Source organism: Haliaeetus leucocephalus, unplaced genomic scaffold, assembly GCF_000737465.1.
Source record: "Haliaeetus leucocephalus isolate CR32 unplaced genomic scaffold, Haliaeetus_leucocephalus-4.0 Scaffold339, whole genome shotgun sequence".
Classification (NCBI taxonomy): Eukaryota; Metazoa; Chordata; class Aves; order Accipitriformes; family Accipitridae; genus Haliaeetus; species Haliaeetus leucocephalus.
Genome location: NW_010972775.1, coordinates 6,658,325 through 6,679,825, shown reverse-complemented (window position 1 = coordinate 6,679,825; position 21,501 = coordinate 6,658,325). Strand labels below are relative to the sequence as shown.

The following is a 21,501-nucleotide window of genomic DNA, read 5'->3' as shown; positions in this document are numbered from 1 at the left end:
CTTGTGTATTTTGACATTATTTATGATAATTTATAACTTGTTGTTCAAATGAGTTTAGTGTTATGCATTGATGAATCTCTTAGGGAGTGAAAAGAGACATCATTTTAGTTGCTCTATTGTGTTTCTAGGACTCCCTGTTTCCCCACTCCCACTCCCCTTGCACCTAAAACGGCTCTGGGTTTTGATTTTGGAAGTAAGGTTATACTTTAGTTGGTGTTTGGACTAGTATTGCCCAAATAATACATTGCATTAAAATCACTGAAATAGTGTGTCACATGCTCCCCAAATCTTTCGCCTGCTGACAGCTTAAGAAGCCTATATATCAGAATTAGACTTTGATTAGAGGGGTTTTGTTGTTGTTTTTAATTTTTGCTTAATGTTTGGCTTGAATTTTGGGGACATGTCGTATGTCAGATTTTACTAGAAAACAACTATGCTTTTGCAAAGTAGTTCTGCAGTCTTAAGCTGTAAGTCCATGTTGGCATGCTACCAGAGAGCTTGGTGCGAGAACAACTCCTCTCTGTTAGCTAGATGATTCCAATAATGTGCATTCTCTTCTGTGAGCTTGATGGCTTTCATTACACAATGGGATGTCACTGAAAACTCATTTTCTTGTGGCTGCATTGTAGAACTTCATGGATGGTTTGAGTTGTTGAACTGATACACTGTTTTCTACTTATCCAAGTCCTTTGCTGTTCCTTTCCAAACCAATTAGAAACAGATTTTTATAAAAATCGGTCTCAGGGGTTGTCACACAGTAGACATCTTATGCCTTGTATGCAGCATGTTTAAAATAATGTATTTATGTCTTCAATAATAATTAATGAGAATTATTATAATTAAGAATAGAACTAATGCTCTAATTATTCTAAATGCATTACATTCTTTTTTTAGTGCATTTTGACAGTGTATCAACATGATTTCATTCGTATAATTTGCTGTTGACAGGCTCTAAGTGTCAGGAGTTCAGGCCTCTGAGCATCCTGAGCAGGGACCTGGCTGAAATGTAATACAGTTGTTACTGGCTGCTGATGGCACCTGGATCTCCATTCTGTGGCATCCAGTCTGGAGAGGGCCAGGTTGGAGGTATTTCCCAATCTTGTCTCAGCAGAAAACAGTTGAAATAGGATTTGCTTTTGGGGGGTAGGTGTTGAGAAACATTCTCTAGTCATAGTACAGATGTACCCAATTAAACCAATGTGTTTCTGCATAGTATCGGTGCTAAGCGCATTTCATATTGGTGAGGTAACATGAAACTTGCTGTTGTAGTCTATGGGAAAGAGGTAATCTGATCTAACACAGTATAGATTAATATACAGGATATTTTTTCTGGTATTGTCTGTAAAAATTAAGCAAAAACCCAGAATGACTTGGATTGCTGGTGGATTCCGCAGTTTAATTAAAAAAAAAAGATAAAAAAAGAGTGCATTAGTTTGCTATTTCTGAATTAAGAAGAAAAAAAAAAAACTTGGGAAAAAACAAGGACATTTGCATACAAAAACGTACCTGACACAGTAACAGGGGGGATGCACAGAAAAATTGTAAGCTTAAAAGATTAACCAGTCACACAAAACTATGTTAAATATAAACATCTAATTTAAAGAGTAGCTAAATCTGCCCCTTCTCATCCTTCTCGATTAGTAAATTTGAAGAAACAAGCTGGTTACGTAGTGGTTGTGCTTGAGGACCCACGTATGATTCTCTTTCTTAAATATAGAACTCTTGTTAATAACCTTGTCTTGTAAAGTTTATAGATAAACATTGATTATATGTCTGTACATATATTATAAACATGTAAATATGTTTATATTTTTGAAATATATATCTCATTATAACACTTTTTAAAGGAGGGAATCATAGTGGAATACATGGAGTATATTGTGTTTCTGGTTTATATCCATGTATTTGTATATGGGCATGAACAGAGAAAGGAGGAATAAGAAGTAGAAAAGAAAAATTAAAGACTATTATTCAGTGAGGCTTCTTTGAAAAGGAAGATGAAATAAAACTGTAGGTGGGAGTCAGTGTATAGAGCTCTATAGAGTTGAAAAGGAAATGGCTAAATAGATGAGGAGCTAGGCAGCTTGCAGTCTTCAGAGTATTTTGAGGTAAAACCAAATTGAAAGAAGATTTAGGTTTTGATCTTGAACCAATTAATGGGAGATGAGAGTAATTTTACTGCATTTCCTAAAACTACTCTAGAAAGCAAGGGTTATAATAAAGCCTTTCTCACTTGTATGTGTCTAGTGACAGCCTTAAAATGGTATAAAACATTTTGTTGTCATGAGAGTGCATGTTTGTAATAGGATTAGGAAACATTTGAGTTTTGGTTATAATCCACACCTGTAGTTACTAGATTCCATTACCCCGTGAAGTTTGCTGTAGATTTTGTAAAATGTATGAAGTTCAATTTGAAGCAGGTGTCCATGCATTTTACAAAAAAAAAAAAAAAGGCAATGTAACAATTGACGTGAATGAGAAACATCTCAGTAGTGAAGCCAATGGATAGATGGGTGTATGGTTTTAATTACTCTCTTCAGGTGGTAGTTGAGAGACATTAAGCAGCATCGCACTGTTAGTAAATAATGAGCATCAGGCTCTAAAACAGTTGGTTTGACATGTTCTGTGAGCTTTGAATTTATCCTTAAAAAATGTAACCATTTATAACAGAAGCCATAACGATTAAAAGGGAATGTATTACTTTAGGTCCAGAGGTAGTTACTGCACTGTAGCACCAGAGCAACAAAGATGAAATTATTGTATCAATTTTTTTGACATGAGACAGAGTTTTTCTGAAGGTCAGAGATGACTAGTGGTTTGTACTAGCTATTCAGCTAATAAAACACAGTGGGGTTGGTAATATTTAAAAAAAAAAAAAAGAAGATTTTTACCTGGCTTCAGGGAAAGTAGGTGCATTTGTATCTTTAAATCCTGTTAAGTTGCAATTGAGTCTCTGTTATCTTGTCAGGGAAGAAGCTGTAAGAATCACATAAACTTGATGATTTTGGAGCAAAGTCTTTGGAATGAGTCTTACTGGTGTCCTTGCTACGTGCCATTTAAAGCATTTCTTGTGTTACCATGTTTTATTTAACAGCTTAACCTTGAGGTGCATGTTAGTTGAGTTTCTGATATTGAAGAAGACTTCTTATTGTTAATATGTAAGTTCATTAAGTATTACTTATACTGATTGTCTAAGAACAGAATTTTTTTTAAGTCTAAACAAGACAAACACTGTAGGATTCAGATATACTCAGTCAGCTAATTAATAGTAATAAATTATCTTGAATATACTTTCTAGAATAGTAGGAACCTTTGAGAAAAGTAATTTTAAAAATTACCAGGTAGATACATGTTGTCAGAGACATGAAATTCATCTTTAGAACCCTTGGGTTCTCAGACTGTTTGGAAGGCATCTATCCATCCTGATATTAAACCTGTGCTTATAAAAATTTATTTACCCATTCTCTCTTAAGTACTGTTTTGGACATGCTGACTAACAGTTTGTCGTGGTTATAGATGCTTGGGAAGGGTGCTTTAGAAAGGGTGCTAAATGCAGTAGTGTAGATGGCTTTCACCAAGAGTGTGACGGAAGTCAGTAGGCTAAGGATGGAGAGTGTATATTTGTTATGACCATTTAATATTTGCCCTGTCCCTTCTATCTGTAGCCTCAGTCTGTGCATCCTTAACCTTTTCTTTTATCTGATAGTGTGGCCCTGAGGCGAATCACTAATCATAGAATCATTTAGGTTGGAAAAGACCTTCAAGATCATCGAGTCCAACCATCATCTGTGCCCACTAAACCATGTCCTGAAGTGCCTTGTCTACGCTCTTTTTGAATACCTCCAAGGATGGCGAGTCAACCACTTCCCTGGGCAGCCTGTTCCAGTGCCTGACAACCCTTTCAGTAAAGAATTTTTTTCCTAATATCCAACCTAAACCTCCCTTGCCGCAACTTGAGGCCTTTTCCTCTCGTCCTATCTCCAGCCACCTGACAGAAGAGACCAGCGCCCACCTCACTACAACCTCCTTTCAGGTAGTTGCAGAGAGCGATAAGGTCTCCCCTCATCCTCCTTTTCTCCAGACTAAACAGCCCCAGCTCCCTCAGCCACTCCTCATAAGACTTGTGCTCCAGGCCCCTCACCAACTTGGTTGCCCTTCTCTGGACACGCTCCAGCACCTCAATGTCTTTCCTGTAGCGAGGGGCCCAAAACTGAACACAGTACTCGAGGTGCAGCCTCACGAGTGCCAAGTACAGGGGGACAATCACTTCTCTGCTCCTGCTGGCCACAGTACTTCTGATGCAGGCCAGGATGCCGTTGGCCTTCTTGGCCACCTGGGCACACTGCTGGCTCATATTCAGCCGGCTGCCAGCCAGCACCCCCAGGTCTTTTTCTGCCAGGCAGCTTTCCAGCCACTCTTCCCCAAGCCTATCATGTTGCATGGGGTTGTCGTGACCGAAGTGCAGGACCCGGCACTTGGCCTTGTTGAACCTCATACAGTTGGCCTCGGCCCGTTGATCCAGCCTGTCCAGATCCCTCTGTAGACCCTTCCTACCCTCAAGCAGATCAACCCTCCCTCCCAACTTGGTGTCATCTGCAAACTTGCTGAGCGTGCACTTGATCCCGTCGTCCAGATCATTGATAAAGATATTAAACAGAACTGGTCCCAATACTGAGCCCTGGGGAACACCACTTGTGACCCGCCGCCAACTGTATTTCACCCCATTCACCACAACCCTCTGGGCTCGTCCATCCAGCCAGTTTTTCACCCAGCGAAGAGTACACTTGTCTAAGCCATGAGGCGCCAGCTTGTCAAGGAGCATGCCATGCAAGACAGTGTGAAAACATGAGACGGTGTCATGCTCGGGACTGACGCTTTTGGTGTACTAGTGATATGCAGAAGCACTGCATTTTATCTGCATTTGGAAACTTCTGATTTTGAGGCAAAGAAAATACTGTTACTCTTGATGTTTAGATCACTTTACAATGCACTTCAGCTTTCATCCCTTGAGAAACTGTGTCAGTAATTGAAAGAGCCATCATCTCATTTCACTTATCGAAAGCAATCTCAGTCTCCATTCTTGTAATTATTGGAAGAGCCCAGCAGCAAAAATCTGATTAGTGATTTCCTAACGCTACTGGAAAACAACATTTCTAGAATAATATTCTCTACTGAGTCAATGATACAAGTCAAGATTAGTGTGAAAACAGATTAGAAAATGTCTAAAGACACATCACAGCAACATGATGGAAGTGAAGCCCTCATAGCTGGGTAATATCTTTGCACTTGTAATGGCGGAATCATGGAATCTTTTGTTACTGGAGTTAAGATAAAGTTTTCACATTCTCAGCCCTTGAAGAAGTTTAACTATAATGAAATTACAAAGAATTTAAAATGTACCAGTATTTTTGGAAAGGAAATTCAGTATAGTTTTAGGCTTGGAGGTTTTTTTTCCCTTCTAGAAATCATCTTTGTAATCCGTCATATGGACTGCACATAAAGACCAAAAAAATTGATATTCAGTTGTGAAAACATTAACACTTGAGTGTACAATACCTGTATACAGATCAATCATATTGGATAAACTGCTTCTAATTTCACTGATTTCTTTGGTTCACTGCATTTTAATTAGGCTTTTGACTGCTGCCTCAGTAAAACCTTCCTGCTTCAAAGGATCAATAAGCTATTCAGAGTTAATCTGAGATGTTGTAGAGATGTTGAGTAGCATGTATGGGCAGCAAATGTCTTCAGTCAATTATTTTTTAAAGAATTACTTGTTTTAGCTTTCACTTTGAACAATATGAAATATTTAGCAATTGGTTATGAAATAGTGTTGCTGGTAGTGTTACTAAAAAGTAGTAGTGTTTTTTTGATTCATTCATAGGTCATTCTAGAGGAAGGAAGTTGCTTAAGTTCTGTGGGGAGCCTCATTTTAGTTTTAGAGAATTGTCCCAAACAGAAATTGCCACAAAAAGCTTCTTATGTGATCTCTTGCAATATCTCAATAGATCTTATTGAGTTAAAGCTCTTCACCTATGAAGCAGCATGTATTGGCTAGGTCTTCAGTCATCTGTTTATTTCAAGTTTGTTCATAAATGATCTAATAAATTTGAAAGCATTCAGGATTGGTTGCAAACTGCTTAGTTTCCTTTCTGTTTAAATACTGTCATGCTAACGGCTGTGTGCCTTATTAATACTCCTGGATTACATTATGGGACATATAAAATAATGTAATAGTGTGTTCTGTGAATGTGTTTAATAAAAAACAGATTAGAATTCAGACTGTATTGTGAGTCAGTGACATACCAGCTCTGTACTTAATATCTTATCTAAATCCCTGTCCATTGCTTTTAATACAGTTTGCATATAGTAGTGACACTGAACATAACAGATCTGAACCACTTGGAAGAGTAACATACAGAATGTATGATTTTTTTCATAATAAGAAAATATATTATTCTGATGTATATGTGCTCTATTAGCCCTTGTTTTTCTCTGTATGTTGCAGGAAATAATACCATTTTTGGATTAGTCCTTTTTCTACAAAAATATTTAGAGTGTGTACTGTAATTTTATAATTGTTGGTCACTTCCATAAACAAACTACAGATGTGAAACAAGCAGATTTCTGATGGGTATGGAGCATATTTCCTAGGAAAACAAAGACAAAACAAATAAAGCTCACCCTAGAGCCTACAATGAGATAAAAATTGTGTACTGTTAATACATTCTGGTAGCTGTGTCAGTGTGTAGGTAATTTTACTGTCCTGTTCTTGTGGGGCACCAAGGGATTTTGTTTCTCTGCTCCTGTTTCCATGGCAATTAGAATTAGATTAGTTTTAGGTTCACAGTGGGTAAATGAGAGAGACTAAACTATGATGCAGTGTTTGAGAGTCTGGAACATACAGAGTCTTTTTAGAAAATAGCTCAAAACTGTGCTTAAGTTGTTGGTTTTTTGGTTGCTGTTGTTTCGCTTGTATTTATCTTGCAGTGTACAGATCTTTTGCTTGTGGTTAGGCAGTCTGGTGGTACTTGTGCTCTGTGTTCATAGTGATGGAGTCTTTAAACAAGAGAATGGTCCCTGGATTCTAGTGATAGCTGCATGCTGACGAGTCAGTTTGCATATCTGCGAATAAATAGCTATATTAACTGTTTTAAAAATTCTTTAGCCTATAACTGATTTTTGCAATATTTTGAATGGGATGGAATGGTATGATTTTTATCAGCATCCACCATTTAGGATGACTTTTTTGAAAGACCATTCAAAAATCATGCTACTGTTCTGTATTTGTCCATGCAGTTTGTGTGTGTGTATGCATCTGGAAATATATATATAAAATTTATTTTCTTCTGATACTTGTTAATACATTCCCACCACCCTCACTCCAATAAATTTTCATCCTCACTATTTTTCCATGAATTGGAATTGGAATGGAGAGTAACATTACTGGTAGATTATTCTACTCCCCTTTTAGCTAATTCCCATGCTGTCATAGTTCTTTTTCCTATAGCTTGTATTTCTCTTACCATAATTTTGCACTAATGAATTGCAGATGCTGCAGGGAGTATTATTATAAGAAGATTTTGTACTCTGGTACTAATATGTCACACGTTTGTCATCTCTGAGTATGTGATATTTGTGACATTACTCCCGCAATATTTAATACTTGCATTTTGTTAAATAATTATCTACCTGTTACAAGGGCTACTGTAGCTTTCACAGAAGTGTCATCCTTGAAGATATTTAAGCTGTTCATTTAGTCTCTGCGTGAGGTACACCTAGACTCAAAGACAGTTTGGGATATCAATACTTTTTAGTTGTTTAGGTACAATTGAACTTTGTCCTTCCAGGAACATCCAAGTTGGCAAAATTAAACCTTGCAACAGCCTGTGCTTCTGTAGAGGAGAGAGGAGAACCTTGGAAGCGTCAGTGGTTTCAGGCACTTCTGAAGAGAAACAGTTGCTGTAGCACTTTGCTGCAGAGAGCACTAGATACTAGTGCTCTAATTGCTGGTAGGTACCTCCTTAGGTACAGTAAATTAGGCAGCCTGCTTACTGCTCTGCTCTCTCCATTCAGCTGCCTTGCACATCTGCCTATTTGTGCTGTGCCTGGTTCTGCCTGGCCCACCTTGATGGATGTTTATCTCATGTGTTGTTAACAAATTCTGGTGATGGGAATTCTGTAGCCTGCCCCTTCTACCAATGTTGAAATGTCTTGAGCATTAGAAGGTTTTTCTTAGTGTCCAACCTGAATCTCTGTTAGTGCAAATGTAAATCAATTATTTCTCGTTCAGCCCTTAGTGTACTTGAAGAACAATTGATCAATCTCTTCTTTGTAACAATCTTGTTTATTTTTGAAGCTTCTGTTATGTTCCATCTCAGTCTTCTTTCCTATAAAACCAGCTTGCTTCAACCTCTCCTCGTAGGCATATTCTTTAAAAAGATGCATTCAAATCAAAATTGCCTGGAGAATGACAACAAAATGAGAGTTTGAAGTGTAGATTACTTTGCATAAGACATCCCTGTCAAAACTTTATTTTAACCTTAAGACCTCCTAAGCAAGGCTTCTTATTTTCCAGAGCAAATAAACAGAAAATAGAAAAATTCTAGCATGCATTAGAAAAATGTTAGAAAATAATGATACAGAAACTTACACCAACATACAATGTTTTTTGTTTATTCCACTTTGAGTACAGCAGATTAAATACAATATCAAAATGTAAGCATACCCTTGGACTCACTGAAGAATTATGGTACAGACAGTTGATCTCCTTAATGTGTTGGGAGAAAAGGAGAAAATGAAATCTGAGTTTTAGAAAGCTGCAAGTCCTGACATTGTGAAGAGGAGTGATTTCTGGTTTCTTAACTGCATCTCAGCTCCTGTTATTAAGAATAATTAAAGGTGACTGACAGCTGTATATATTTTTCCTCATTTGTAAAAGTACTCCTTTCTTTGACACCTGTTTTGTTACCTTTTGTCTTACTGTTCTGCACGCCAGCTTGACAAATCTGCTGTTACAAAATAGCAAAAGAGCCTTTCTTAAGAAAGCATGACAAGTAATATTTTTGCAGCCTACTCTTTTAATCTAGATTGAGATGAAAATTGAAGATTTTTTTTTTTTTTTTAGTTGTGCCTATTTAATGTTCTTAATACCAGGCTCTTTACAGCAGCACATCGAGGGACAAGAGGCAATGGGTGTAAATTGAAATGAGAGTTTCAGACTGGGTCTAGGGGGGAAGAAAAATTCCCCATTGGCACAGTGACAGTGTTGGTAGGTCCTGGAGTACATGTGCATATAGACTGTTTGGTTTCTAGGTTATCTAGGTACATTCACAACATACATTTTTGAAAGCATAAACATACACATCTGTAAACACATGAATTTAGCTCTTATGGCCATATAAATTTTTCTGATACTTCTATGATCATAAGTCTATTGGTAATCATAGTCATACAATGTATAATTGAAATTTCTCCTCTATTTTTCATTTAGGGTCACCAAAGTTCTTGTGTATATAATCATGTTAATTTTTCACATCACACTTCTCAAGATAGTTTTCTAGCCTTTCATTTTAAAAGATTCATTAAATCTGCTTACAAAATTATGTATGGATACTTATATTGTTAGAAACATAATTAGATTGCCCCAAACTTTTTATTTATGCCTAATGCGATACCACACACAGTTTTGGCTTAATGTTTTAAAAAAACCATTCTGCTTGTTTATGAGTAAAGCTTTTTTTTATGAGACTTTGAATTGAAATCACACCAAACATACTATGTTGCTGGATTGTATGGGGAATGTGGAGTTCAAGGGAAACTGTGGTCAAATGTGATGCAGTGTGGAACAAGCCAGTTGAGATCAACTGGTCCAGGGACAAAGGTCCTTCTTGTGGTTTTAAAGAGAGAACAAAATTAGCTCGTACTTCAAGGGCCCAGTTTATTTTGTGAGGCTGAAAGATTTAATTAAGGTGCTCGTGTCTGTTGGATTTAGTTGGGATGCAGTTGAACAGAGAGTTTTATTACTTCTCTTGCATGTGCTTTGCTGTTGTAAGTTGACTTTTTATGGCTGTTTGCCATCCTTCTCTTTTCAGACAAGAGGTGTCTGATACAAGGGAGATCATGGCTATCTTTTAGACACTAACTTTCATCTCCATGGGCTGTAGATGCTTTGAAATACCACCAAGTGGTATATAATGTGTAGATACAAAAATAATCAAGTAATTCTGAAATAACATATTGGAAGTCCAAAATGTCTTCAGAAATCAGAATACAAAGGGCATTAAAAAAAACCAACCACCCCATCCCCCACTCCCCAAAAAAGAAACAAAAAAACCCCAAACCCAACCAAACAACAAACAGTCTGCACCCACCCTAATTTAAAATAAAATTAGATGTCAAAATCACAATGCTTTCCAAAAGCAGGAATTTCACCAGTGTCCTGGTTTCAGCTGGGACAGAGTTAATTGTCTTCCTAGGAGCTAGTACAGTGCTGTGTTTTTGAGGTAGGTATGAGAAGAATGTTGATAACACTGATGTTTTCAGCTGTTGCTAAGTAGTGTTTAGTGTAAAGTCAAGGATTTTTCAGCTTTTCATGCCCAGCCAGTGAGAAAGCTGGAGGGGCACCAGAAGTTGGGAGGGGACACAGCCAGGGCAGCTGACCCAAAGTGGTCATGGGGTATTCCATACCATGTGACGTCATGCCCAGTATATAAACTGGGGGGAGTGGGGGCAGGGGGATCGCTGCTCAGGGATTAACTGGGTGTTGATCGGCAGGTGGTGAGCAATTGCACTGTGCATCATTTGTGTTTTCCAATCCTTTTATTGTTACTGTTGTCATTTTATTAGTGTTATCTTTATTAGTTTCTTCTTTTCTGTTCTATTAAACTGTTCTTATCTCAACCCACGAGTTTTACTTCTTTTCCTGATTTTCTACCCCATCCCACTGGGTGGGTGGAGAGTGAGTGAGCAGCTGCGTGGTGCTTAGTTGCTGGCTGGGGTTAAACCACGACAACCAGGAAGGTGGTATATCTTTTAGTCTTGGATCTGAGCCACACAGGTGGTATCTAGAACCCTTGCACATCTGTGGTCATCCTTAGACCTTCTGTTATATGACTGTTTGATTAACAACTAAGTAAAAATGATAAGACCTGAGTAATGAGCATTATGCATTTTCTCTCATTTTCTTTTGATTTTAGTACACAGCAAGTCGTGCCGTATAACTTAATGTACAGGTAGAGGTAAATCACTTGAAATTGACATTATCTGAAAGTGATTGCATTCCATGAAGCTCTTATAACTCATAGTGTTCAATAACCCTACTTGATCACTGCAGTGCGGTGTAGCTGTTGCATACCATGGTTCCAAAGACTACTGCCATCTCTTCAGTTTCTTTGTCGATTCCGGTCTCAGGTCTTGAAATCTGGTCATTCATAGTCAAGTAGCAGCATGGGTGTTGTCTGCTCCATTAGTTTTGACTGCATGGTTAGTGTTTAAATAGAGGTAAGCTTAATGTGATGAATACATGTGTACACAAAGTTATTCACCCTCTGAGATTCCAAAGACTGACTTGCTGGGCACCTTTATGTGTCAGGTTTTCCCTTCAGACTTCACTGTCAAAGGAGAGATGTTTTCTCAAAAAGCCATACCAGTAGTTAAGAGCTTCGGCAATATACTGTCCTCTACTGTTTCTTCTATGTAAGTGAACCTTCAATTTCCTCAGTGCAGAGGAGGAACGGCTTTACCTGGCACTGAAGGGCAGGTATATATACCTTTTATGGTGGTTGGGTTGGGTTATCTGGGCACCTGAGCTCAGCCACTACTATGTTTCATAGTCCAAAGAAGGAGGAGGGTTTTTAAGAGTCTTTGACTCCTTTCTTTCTGCTTGTCTGAACAGATAGAGTTTCAGTAGTCGTCTTAGCGGTTTTATTTTCTCTGTCCCTTAATGGGACCCTTGTGACTTTGGAAACTCATTTAAGCCCTGCTTATGTAGTTGTGCCGTTATTTACTTTAGCATATTGCTACTTTGCCTTTTCTAAGGCACTTGGAATAACTTGCATTTGCTAGTGGTATGAGGGTATCTATTATACTGTAAAATAAAAGGATTCATGTTGCTTTATCAATTTTACCTGACCTGTTAATATATTACAGGTGATTTAAAGAGATGAGAGTTTCCATTTCATTTTTAATTTCCATTATTACTAGAGCTCATTTATACAGTTGGGATTGGCTTCCCTGCCCACCCCCTGCAGGAATACTCCATGTATTTAGTAGGGCAATTAAAGCTTTCTAAATTATATTTTGTAATATTTCTACTTTTTTCTAAAAATAGTTTATATCAATATATTTGAATTGACATGTCGTATGCATATTGTCATATGTTTTGGTTGGAAGGAAATGCAGATACCTAGGATGCGCTATGATATGGATTCTGTTTATTCAGATAACACAGGAACTAACAATAGCCACTATTTGCATTATTTAGTATCTTAGAAGAATGCTAAGAAGGAGTTTCCGCAGTTAATGGGAACTACTTGTATGCTTATTTTAATGGTAACTGAATCCATTGACTGGAGAATTTCTTGTGTTTACAAGCTGAAAAAGTGAGGAACCCTTAAATTTGCAGAAAAGCAGTGGATGACTTGACATATGGTGTATCAGCCTGAACAAGAAAGTAGGAATAAAAATAGACAACAAAACTTGGTGTTTCCTGTAACTGTCATGCTCTATATTAGACTGGAAAAGCATTGTAAGATCCCAAGTTGTACTGAGAAAAAAAAGAGACAATTTGTTTTATTAAACAAATTAATACTTTAACATCAGTAATTTTACATTTCTGTAAATATCTTTACCTTGATAGTGTTTCAGTATTTTCAATGTGGTTTTAACTAAATTAATATTTATATAAATATACATTTTATGTCGTTCAGAAAAGAAGTTTAAAGGAAGCGTACTGGAGAGTGTATTGTGTACAATAACCATTTTGGAGATGAAGACTTGGAAAGCAGATGGTTTCAGATCTATCGAGAGACTGCATCATCTGATCTCTCCCATATTCAAAATCAGAGCCCTCTAAATTTCTAGAGACTTACCTGAGTGTGGAGGGTTGAAAATGCTGGAAAAGACACCATCAAGGGCTTTTTAAAAAAATCCTTTGTTTGTAGTCCCTGTACTGGAAAGTAATTTTACCTTCTGTTTTTGTCCTGGCTCAGTATGTGCCTGTTAAAGTAAATGCATCTTCTTCATGCATGAGCACAGCTTGCATTAATGATAATGGAGATTTCATATGCATGTTGAAAGGTGTCCATACCTAATGTTATTGCATTTCTAATGCTGCAGAAGTCAACACTGATGTATTCTGTTTATTTTTTACTCTGTGAATCAACACTGTTGTTTTAGTCAGCAGGTACATACATCTGTAGGAATTCTGCTTAAGGAAGTTGGCAAATCTATGGTTTTGAACACATTTTGAGTAGCTTTGATTTATTTTGATTATTATTATTACGTATTTATTTGATTATTATTTATTATGTGATGGGAGAGTTTACTGCAATTCAGCAGATAGAAGTTAGGTCCAAGATATTAGATAAATGTGCTATGCAGGCTCTGAAATCAAACCATGTTGCCAAAGTTAAGTAGGCAAGTCGTTAAAATCATCAAACTCCAATTTACTTTTTATTTAAGAAAGAAAAAACCTGTGCACAGCATACATATGATGTAGCGATTCTTGAAAAACATTAGAAGACGTGTAGATTGCAAAGTTGAGCTATAGATATTTAGGAAATGACGGCGTTTTAATTACTGGTGTAAAAATAATTCATTTATCTTGTGCCTATGTTTCTTGGCCCTTAACCTCGTGAAACCAAGCATGTGTTTTACATACTGCTTCCACTGAAGTAAGCATTGGATAGTCTCAGCAATTATTGTAAGGTCTTTTGGGCCTCTAAGTTACATACTACTTTTCAAATAATTCTTACTTTTGTATATAAACCAAGTGTGGTTCTATTTACTTTAATCAATATTGGCATTGTATTTATAAGAAGTAAAAACTGAAGACAAAACAAAATGTTAAGGGTGGTTTGTTTGGGGTTTTTTATTTTTAAATTCCTGGTCTTCTGCAAGACCAAGAGAAATCTTTAGATTTATATTTTGATAGAGTCATTTGGTGTGTTCTGACAAATGTTGGTATGTGATGTTCTCTGTGTGCTTTTTTGCTAATTATATAGTTGTGTGTACTGTGATCTAAAGTGTTGAAGGTGCTTGGCACTGGAAATAACTAAATCTCAAAGCAAAATAAGCATTTAGGTAACTACATTGATATTGGGGACTAATGAGGTTTGGAAAATTACATTACAGCATTGTTGAGATGAACTCTTACAATGACAATATTTTAAAGATTCAGGCGGAACACAGAGTTTTAGTGCCTATCATCAGTGCATATTGAGAATTTATCAACTGGCCTGACTGTCCTTGAGCTTTTGCATGGTGAGCCGGTAGGGTGAGTGCCATGAAGCTCTCCTTTTCCAAACAAAAACACATGCACCTCTTTCATCTTGCAAGGCCTCTGTAAAGGTCAAATGCAGTTGTAGTTCAGCTGAACAAAAAGGATCAGCTCCCTTCTTCAGTCTTCAGGGGTGCACAATGCCACAGATATGTCAGACAGGAGGGGGAGAGGTTTAACAGCAAGGTAGCACAGTAAATGAAAGTAAGGATTTGCTACTCATAGGCAGCACACTAGAATATCTTGACTCTGAACATGTAACTTGGTGACTGAGAAATACTGGCTTGTGCGTAAGTATTTTATGTATCAATACATACTCAGTTTTGGAAGGTCATTTCTTGTTTTTCCTAAGTATATTTCTTTAATAACTTCACAATTTCAGCCATCCCATTTATTTAATTGAGAGCATGTTGCTATCTAGCCTGCAGTCAGACTAGCTAACCCTGTCACTTTACCTTCTTGAGTGCAGTTTCGCATTACAGGACTATCAGCCCAGAGACAGTTATCATACAGCAATAATAAGCTAACACAGCTGTGTGAGCAAATTTAATTAACTGCAAAAATGTAATTCTCAGCTTTTCCCTGGCTTGGCCAACATCCAGAAGTAAGCTGGTATGTAGCTTTTATGCTGTAGGAAATGCTGTAGAATACAAACTATGCACATTTGCACGTAGAGATTATCTGCATAGCCGTTGGTATCCATAACCTGATTTTGGTTCACTTTTTACTGTGTGTTTATGCCTTCTCATCTGTCGCATTTGTACTTGGCTTAAAAACTAACATTGAGGTTTTATTATGAAACCTCACGTGAGTTGTTTTTTTTAATGGCATAGCTGCTAAAGAAAATACCAAAAGGTGCATTTTCCAACATGCTGTTCTCCTGAATAATGTTTTCAACTGCAGCAGCTGTGGATATTGTCAAGTTGTGACATATGTTTGAAACATGCTCACAGTATGAATGTCCACAGACTAGACATAGTGAATGCTTAAACTGGGCACTCCGCAACCCAACTCCTCTGTATAACCAGCAGCTCTTTCTCCCACATTCACACCGAGCATCAGTAGACAGGCTGCTTCCAGTCTGGTTCCCAGTACCGTGTGCATTGCTTCTGTAGTGGCTAGATATAGATGCATTTTTAATTATTATGCTCTACTATTATTACACCTAAAAGATTGCTAGTAAAGCATGACATAGTGGGAATGGTGACTTTCTGGCAATTGAATTTCAACCAGTCTTGAATATAATTTCATGGAAAAGGATATTCATTAGCTTCTGGGCTTCCTCCATTTTAAATATCAAAGGCCTGTAGAGAGCAATAATGATATTGGAGCTTATTCTAAGCAATCACAAGAGGATTTCATAATGATTGTATCAGGCTAGCTATTTATATGAGTTACTGTTAGACAAATTCTTTACACAAGCTGAGATGAAAAAATGACACTGCAGACTCATGAAATAAATACGTCATGCATTCTTTTCTCTGCATTTTATTTGTATTCTAGCTTACTATTTTTTAAACTAAATGTTCTAATGGAAAGGTTCCTCCCCACCTTCTTTTTTCTGCCCCAGGGTCAATATCCCTCACCCTATTGCTCCAATTTCTCTCTCTATTTTCCTCTATTTTTAACTGTATGTAAAGCTTATGGTGTCTCAACTGTAACTTCCATGTTATTTTAAAGTACCTAAGATCAGCTTATATGTATCAAGGTCTGAATTCTGCTTGCTTTTGGCTTGTAGTGGAGGGGATAATGTATCTGTATGTTAAATATAGCTTTTGAATGAACATACATGGGCTTTTCCAAATATAAGATCAAGTAGTGTTGTTGTTCAGGTGGCTGGGTGGAACAAAACAAAAAACCCCTTTTGCTAATTTAGCCAGATACTGTGGCTGATTTTGTGATTGTCCTATTGTTACTCCCCTTTTTGTGAGCTAACTTTCAATGATGCTAAGAGACCACAAGAAAATTTACCCTAAACATTTATTCTCCTTTAGTGCTGATAACATTTTGGACTTGGAGAGAAGATGTTTGAAGACCTACTGTGATCTGTTCAGAACTAACTGGATCTGGCAGCTGGATTGAAATTTGTTTTTAAAACAGCTTAGTAGTACTTCTGTTGATTTTTTTTTTTTTTTTTTTTTTTTTTTTTTAATTGAGAATAAAATGAAAACATTTTCTTTTTAGCAGTTTGTTTCCAGCACTCTGGAAATATACATCATGACTGTGTGTTAAACTTCATTTAAATACTTAATATTTTTTAATTTTTTTTTAATGACACTGGTATAAACCCCATATCTCTTTGGTGACTATGCTCTCTTTATTACAGGTGCTATTGTCAGGATTGATTGGTGTTGTTTCATGGAAGAGGCCCCTTTCACTTGTGGTGAGTGCCAGAATTGCTTTAATTATGTTACACAGACTTTAAATACTAAAGTGACTAAAGGATTCTGTGGAAGTAACTACTGATGGTTTTGTTTTTATGTAGAAGCCTAATAGCCTCTGGGGATGAGTTTCCCATGCTGTTCTGTATCCTAATATTTATAAACACTTAGTATAAAAATTTTGGGACTTTCAGGTTGTATTACATAAACCATCTAGGTGACAATAGTATTTTTCTATCTGTACTTAAGCCTTGGAGGGCCATAATATTCATTATGTGTAAAAGAATGCAGATATCTACTGCCCCTTCCTTGCCATTGTTACAGTTCTGTCTCTCTTTTTAAAAGTGATAGCATATGGTTTAGAAACTTAAATGTAAGAACTAATGAATTATAAACATTTTGATAAATGTGTATGTTTAAAGGAAGGCAACAATCATACTGTAGTTGACGGTGTGAAATTACAAATGGCTCAAAGTAGTGAGTGTTGCAGCCTAGTAGATATGCTCAGTACTGCATTATGGCTTGGATTAATAGATATTCATTAAATATGTTATAATTTTCAAGAATTTGTTTATTAATATATTTTTAACATTAACACTGAACTGACAAAAGTGCTTAGTCTGTCGCTATTGTTCTAGACAAACAGACTATTGGTCTGCGTTTATCTTTGCATTTAACTTAACTTGCCTAAAATTGCAACGCAGAGAAACCTTTTTAGTCAATTGTCTGGATGGCAAAAAAGCATATTCCAAATTAGTAGCTGTTCCTCTTTGTCTGCAAAACCATTTTCAGCTACATTATGTGTTCTGTTTTGAGAATCGTAGTTACTTAATAAGGAAAATTAATTTATGCTTTGTATATGCATGCTAATAGAGTTTCAATTAACCTATTAGCACAGAGCAATATTAGATTCAAATCAGTCTTACTAAAAAGGTGGGATGAGTGTCAATAAGGATGTATTAGCAGGTAAATGTTGCCTTTGAAAAATTGTGCATATGTAACATACTAACATATGTAACATAGTTAATACTAAAGATAGGTCCAAGAAAAAAGAATATAATGGAAGGTATGAAATGGAAAGACCCATATTAATAAGAATAAGCCTAATTAGAACTTAAGGTATATCTTTCAGTATTAGTTGCCCCAGTATTTCTCCGGTTATCTCTTGCTGGGCAAGTGAGCAGAAAGAGGAGGAGCAAACTATTTTTTTCCTGGTGTTACCAAAAGGGAGCATGGCCCAAAGTGCCGTTTCCTCCATTAGTCTGTCAGTAATGTAGTTCGTATTGGAGATTTTACAGGTTTGCAGTGCTGTTTAGAGTAAGAATGTGTGTATCTCGGTAAAGATTGGACTAAATTTCTGCTCGGTGTTATGACCAATAGCTGGTATGCCTGGTTTTATTGCAATATATTTTTTTCTACCTTATGGGCTTTGTGAATAATAATTTGCTGCCTGGTACCCGGGAATGCTGCCTCTTTGATTGAATACAACTAAATAGAATTGTAATAGTGTTACCTATTAGAAACACTTCAAAAGAAAAAGTTCACCTGACAGTGAAAGAAAGTGTATGTTTGGTACCCAAATCTCATTTCATTTGTGTTACACTTTACTGCTCACATATTACAAACCATTAAAACTAAAATAATTCCTCTGAATTGAGTGCATGTACAACTGCACAATCTAACTGAACTTAAGACTTTTCAAAATAGTTGCTTGTAAGCAACTGTAATTGCTACTTATGTCATTGGAATAAACGATATTCATGCATCAGAAATGTTATTAATGAGACTTGGCTTCTTTGATTCCTGAACACTTGCATATTGTAAACTCAGCCAGGCTTTCAGATGTCAGTTCATTCAGTGAAATGTAAACAGGCAGTTGTGGTCGGTATCGTTCAAGGAAATAAATATAAAAGGGAAGAAATAGTAAATGGTAGCATAATACTTTCAGAAGAGCTCACCTTCCTAAAATCTGCTCTAGGAAGTTATTTCCAAGAGTAAGCTTAGTGCTCATGAGTTAGATGCTCATTGTTTTTCTTCTACATTTCTGTATTGGCACTTGGTGGTGGTATAATAAAGCAGTTGGAGGAATAGGGATCAGGGATGGTGGGTTTTGCCTCTGTGCAATTAAGCTGTGCAATAGCTAGTGCTAATAGTTTTGCAGTGGCTACATAATGTCTTTATTTCCTTGTTGAACTGTAAATACTTTTTAGCAGTTGGAACCTCTGTGTGCAGGATGACTGTTCTGATTAAACAATTAATACTGCATAACTTTACAACCTCATCACACAAAGCACCGTCAGCATGCTAATGAGTCATATTTCTTGTAATCTGCTTATACAATACATATGCAAAATACATATGGTCAATAATTACTTTTTAACCTAATTTATAGTATTAAACAACTATATAATTGATTACAATATACATATCTTTTGTTGCACTGTGTTACAAATTCTGGCATTGCAAAGAGCGATAACAGAAAGAAAGGTAGCTGTATCATTTGAAGCCATGAATAAAGTTTTATAAAATTAAACCATACACCATCTGTGATGTTCTAAAAACTGGTGAAACTCTGATAATATTTTAAGGTGCTAGTTTCCTGCTTATTTTGGTTTTCTGACTAAAACAGGGTTGATAATACACCAGTGATTTGGCTATTGCTGAGCAGTACTTGCACAGCATCAAGGCTTTTTTTTTTTCCCCGCTCTGCATCACTTGTTTTGGGTTTTTCCTTCATCTTTCCTTTGGTTATTAAACTATCTTCATCTCGACCCACAAGTTTTTTTCACTTTTGCTTTTCTGATTCTCCTCCTGTCCTGTTGCAGGGGGGGGAGTGTTAGCTGCTGGCCAGGGTCAACCCCTCACACTACTGATGGTTTGCTCATCGCTGTATCCATACAATTTTTTTCACAGATGCAGTGTCTTTTCTTTGCAGATTTATTATTTTCTGCAGGCAAAAAGAGGAAGTCAAAGAAGCAATAAACACAAATAGTAGTTCATCAACTGTTAACTTCTGACTGTATCTTACCAGAAATGTGTTATGTAGTATTGGTATAGAAATGAGTGGGTGGTTGCATGGTTTAACACCTTGGAACCAAAGTTAAAAACTGAGAATAGTTGTGTATTTCCAAGACATTAGCATGAGTGGTGTTTTGTATTATACATTCAGTAGAAGATTCACAAATGTGTACGCACTAAGGAAATTTTACTGTGATGTTAATGTGCAGAAATTTAGTTACACATAGAAGCTCTCATGCTAAAGTGTCTTTGCATGGCTTAATTATCTGAAGGATTCAGCAGATTTTGTTAGCTTATCTGAATTTTATTGGTTACCACCTAGCCATCAGTTGCTTGTGTTGCCAAAACGCTTTATATATACAAGGAATCAGTGTCTGTTATCAAACCAGTATTTACATTTACCAGAGGAGACACCTGGGCAAAGGAGATATTTAAATTGTTTATACATTAATTTTGAACAGTATTTTCCATATATTTCAGATGTTTCCTCATTAAGCTTTCTGTATTTTTAATTAAGAAATCTCAGAGAATTTCTAGTGGTTTGGGGAAATCTTTCAAGAGTCCCTTATTTGGAAACTAAGTGCTGGCTGTATCAGTACCACTGCTTAAGGTTAAAATGCTGTGTTAAAATAGGAATTTGTTTCCTCGTGGTTTATGGAAGTGTCTGAAAATTGGGGGAGAGCTTGTGTAGCTCCTGAGGTTGAATTACCTTGTACAGAACTTTAAACTCTGCAGTGAGATTATTTTTCTGTTACAGTCTATGGTAATTGCAAATCTGTTTGTGCTAAGGAGATTAATTCAGCCTCTGAATCGAGTAGAAAGCTTCTCTGTTGCCATCTGGCATTTGGGTCCCAGAAAAATATTTTTACATTTCTAACTGAAAGCTTTTACAATAAACTGATAGATTTAGGTTTTTTTTTTTTTCAAGGAACAGAAGCGTATTTTTTCTAATGTCTGTGAATGTCAGTGAACACAACACAATACTTATTAATAAGTGATCTTGATTACTTAGAATAGCTATTTAAAAGCATTTCCTATAAATCTGCATTCCAGATACAATTCCATGCATCAGTGAACATGCAATCTGTGCATATACCTTTAGTAATTAGCCTGGGTGTATAGGCTCAAAAATCTGGTCTGTACATTTGTTTTTCAGGGCATTTTCTTATTTCTTTCTTTGGGCTTAAATAGAAGGGGACGTTCTGTTTTCAACGCATTATCCCTTCAAATAAACCATTACTTCATGCTTTTTTTTCTTCTTTTTTTTTTTTTTATAAGCAGATAGGATTTTCACAATTTAAGAAAAATAAAAGAAGAGTAATTCTCAATAGTAGCAGTTCAACCTGCACATCAGGCACAAGGATGAACTGCTGTGCAAGGTCTCAGGCTGCACCTGTGGTAAGAATCAGTCAAATACTGAACTTACTTTGTTAGAAAACATTCGTCTTGGGCCAGCTTGGTAGTTTGTTGCAAAATTAGAGATTTTCTTTCTAGAAGTCCTGTGAAAAGTACTGAAATCTGAAAGATTTGAATTAAAAAAAAAAAAAAAAAAGGGGGGTTGGTTACCCCCCCCCCCCCTCGGTGCCCCCCGGGGGGGTGCAG

The 21,501-nt window shown here is 36.6% G+C and overlaps 1 protein-coding gene across 2 annotated transcripts in view; it reads left to right on the top strand.

The window, feature by feature from the left end:
* The first annotated feature begins 16,832 nt into the window (after positions 1-16,832).
* FAM189A1 (family with sequence similarity 189, member A1) overlaps positions 16,833-21,501 on the top strand; it is a 102,487-nt gene continuing 97,818 nt past the window's right edge. Inside the window, exon 1 of one of the 2 annotated variants that reach the window (XM_010571743.1) lies at positions 16,833-16,883. The gene's annotated coding sequence lies outside the window, so the exon portion shown is untranslated. The remainder of the gene's footprint in view (positions 16,884-21,501) is intronic. The other variant, XM_010571742.1, reaches the window with a different exon arrangement.